The sequence below is a fragment of the Babylonia areolata genome, chromosome 3 (genome assembly GCF_041734735.1).
Source record: "Babylonia areolata isolate BAREFJ2019XMU chromosome 3, ASM4173473v1, whole genome shotgun sequence".
Classification (NCBI taxonomy): Eukaryota; Metazoa; Mollusca; class Gastropoda; order Neogastropoda; family Buccinidae; genus Babylonia; species Babylonia areolata.
The window spans coordinates 25883012-25886701 of NC_134878.1; positions in this window are offsets into that span (position 1 = coordinate 25883012).

The window sequence follows — 3690 nt, forward strand, 5'->3', positions numbered from 1 at the left end:
GTGGGGAACGTGGGGGGAGGGGGGGGGGGGAAGAAAGAAAGATTAAAACATTTCTACCCCCAACTCTCTCTCTCTCTCTCTCTCTCTCTCTCTCTCTCTCGTGTGTGTGTGTGTGTGTGTTTTAGTTTGTTTTTGTTTTCCTCTATCCCGCCTTGTTTCACTTTATCCGTCAGTGTGAATAAAGTCTTGCTATCTATCCCTTGCATCATCTTGCTATCCCGATGGCATGCGAGAACACGCAGTCACATTACAGACCTTTGCTCTTTTGCCCTATTTCAGATCATGACCAGATAAAAATAAAAGTAGCAAATGTGTCTGATGTGTCCTGCTTGTAGCTGTGTCCTGCTTGCAGACCAAAGTCAAGATTTAATCCGTCAACCAATGAATTATTCATTTTTCTCTGTGAATGAACAACACTTTCAAAATATGTTTTTTTTTATTACCATTAATATGCTTTCAGTCGTGATATGAAATAACTTGGGCTGGACGAACGACAACAACAATCACACATTCTTCAACAAACCAATAAGAAATTTATTATAAAAATAAATAGATAAATAAATAACCACAAATGCTACCCACAGCAAGCGCCTATGCCAACGAAAACTCAGCGCGTGGGCGCTGCAAAGAACTTAACTAGTGCACGGAAACTTGGCACGGCACGCGGTGGCTGACCTGACTCAGTCAGCGTGTGTGTGTCACCACGAGCCTTTCATTTCTAGTCCTCCTCCCAATGTTTAGAGCCGCGCCCTTGGCTCCGCGAAGCGCAACCTCGGAAACGCCATGTTGCGTCATCACGCGCGGCGCGCACGCTCTACGCCGTGTCTCGTGAAGCACGGACATTGTCATTGGGTGCAAAAACGAGGACAAGCATAGTATGTTTTGTTTTTTGTTTCGTTTTTTTTTTTTTTCTTCTGTGGGGTACAACTACAATCAGTGCTGGATTTAGCATTTTGGGACTCGTTGCCTGGATCTGATTTCATCATTTCTTTTTCTCTATTCGAGCTGCCATGCACTCTTGGGTTTGAAGACTTTGAAGCAATCTTGGAAGGAAATATATACAAATTATTGTGCAGCTGAAGTAGATCCACTCTGCCTTCACCGAGATTGGTGCTTTAAGTTGTGTCCTTGCGTTCGTCCACGTGTCTGTGTGTGTGTGTTTGTCACAGTTTGTGTACGTGCGTGTTTGTGGATGTGTGTGTGTGTGTGTGTGCGCGCGCGCGTGCGTCAGTGTGTGTGTCTGTGTGTTTGCGTCCGAGTCGCTGCTTTGGAGACGAAAGGGGGGCAGAGACCTTTCAATGTCATGTGGACCCGACTCAGTGGACTCCGAGAGGGGCGATAAGTTCTATACAACGTTTGTTTGCCCTGGGAACTTTGATCGGTTGTGTTCATTGACCCATTTTCATCTTCACTATCTCTCTTCTTACACCCCTACACTCACCCTTTCAGTCGCCGAAACTGGGAACATGGGCCAACTGAGCCCCCTCACCTGCTTGCAGCTGTAACTATGTCAGTAAAACCAAATGTCAGTTGTTGTTTTTTGTCATCATCATTACTGAGTAAATCGTAGAATGAAAATGATTGCTGACAAAATACCCACTGTTGCCAAGTAGGTTTGTTTCTGTCAGCTATCAGCTTTCTTTCTTTTTTTTCTTTCTTTCTTTTTTTTTTTTTTTTTTTTTTTTTGTGTGTGTGGGTTGCATCATAGATGAATCTAAAATAATAACAAAACAATGTAAAGAAAAGATGGCAACGCTGGGGAACATTTTACAATACGTGAACATTGTACCACCACTCATTGCCCTTCACAAACGAACAACAACCACAACAAAAAGGGGGGGGGGGGGCGCGGGGGCCGGAAATCGGGCCGGAGGGTGGGGTGTGGGAGGCGTGGAGTAGGGAGAAGTGTAGGCCTAACATATGCCTCTATATGCATCATACTGTACTGCATTATTCAGGCATGTATCATGTACTGAAATCACAATTCACTCACAACAGATTTCTTCCGGTGAGAGCGCGTCTCTTCACCTTCAATGGAGCTGCGCCTTCTCAGCTGAGAGATCCACAGCAGACAGACAAACACACGGCCTTTCCCCCCTCGCCCTCCCCCCCACCCCCCACCCTCCTGTCCCCTCCTTCCACACAGCCTACTTCGGGACCTTGTGACCTTTAGACCTGGAGTTATCAGTGACGGGGGCGAGGGGTGGGGTGGGGTGGGGGGGGGGACTCTCCACTGACGTGCCGCGTGTGTACTTGCACGTGAAGGCCGGACACGCTGTCACAGGTGACACTGGGAAGTGTCCCTTGCTGTTCGTTATCTCAGAGGCCAACAGAAAGTTACACTTTTCAAAGCCCGGCTACACACTGAACAACACCACTACCACCACCAGACTTCAACGCACGGTCAGATTAGCAGAGGTGCCTTGAAGTGATTCCCTTTCAAAGGTCAGGTCACAAAGCTCCTGAAATAGTAGGGGACGCCGGCCATGGTCTGCTTTAGATCGGGCCACGTGTTTTTCAGTATTTCAACAACAACAAAACAAGAAAAAACAAGACTTACGGTTGATGCATCAGTAAGCCTTTGAAAATGGGCTGGACATGTCTGTAAACTTATTTCCCTGTATCACCCTCCATCTCCTGCCCCCCTCCCCCGCACCACGCCCTTCCCCCTCTCCCCCCAACATCCACCCCCCTCCTCCTGCATGGCTTTCATTCCCGGCGCTCTTTCCGGCGTCGAACGAACATTTAAATTGGGGGAGGGAATTATTGACCAGGAAAAAAAAAACACGCAAGCTTGATGTCCAGAATGACACACACACACACTCACACACACACACACACACACACACACACATCGCTACCCCCCGCCACGTTACTGCCTCTAGAAACAAACTGTAATTGTGTCCGCGGCACCAGTGGTTATATTATGAAAGACCACAGTAGACTTGCTGACGAAGCACCATCACTGTCTGCAACTGTGCAAAACTGAACGGCAGCCACTGAGTGGGAGTTCGGTACATCAGCAAGGACTAATATGAATGGTGTGTGTGTGTGTGTGTGTGTGTGTGTGTGCGTGACTGTGTACACGTATGTGGGGTAGGTTGTGTGAAAGAAAGAGCGTGTGTGCGACAGAGAAAGTGTGTGTGTGTGAGTGTGTGCGTGTGTGTGTATGCACGTGCATGCATGTGTGTGCATATATGTGCGCGTTCAATATGTATATGTCTTAATGTGTGTTTGCACTGATTTAGGTGTGTGTGAGCGTGACGTGAGTTTGTGCAACAGTGAAAAAGACCAGAGTACTATGTGTGCGTATGTATGTGCGCACGCGCGCACGTGCAAAGCTACTTTTCTAAGGTTCCACAACCAGACGGGGACTGGGTACTGTTGCCTGTTTGCAAACTGACCGACATTATCGCCCTTGACAACATCACGGAGACGCCATCTTTGACATGTCTGCCCAGGTACACACAAGTTGGGTAACAAGCTTTCTGACTGATAACCAAGCCACTGACTTTGAAGCCGTGGGCAGATATCGGTCTGTACTATATATATATATATATATATATATATATATATATATATATATATATATATCTAGACAGAGATATGCTGAACATGACCTTGGCAAGGTTTCATGTCACTGAACTAACTGATCAAAGGTTATGGTGTTAACAGCTCAGTGTGTTGTTG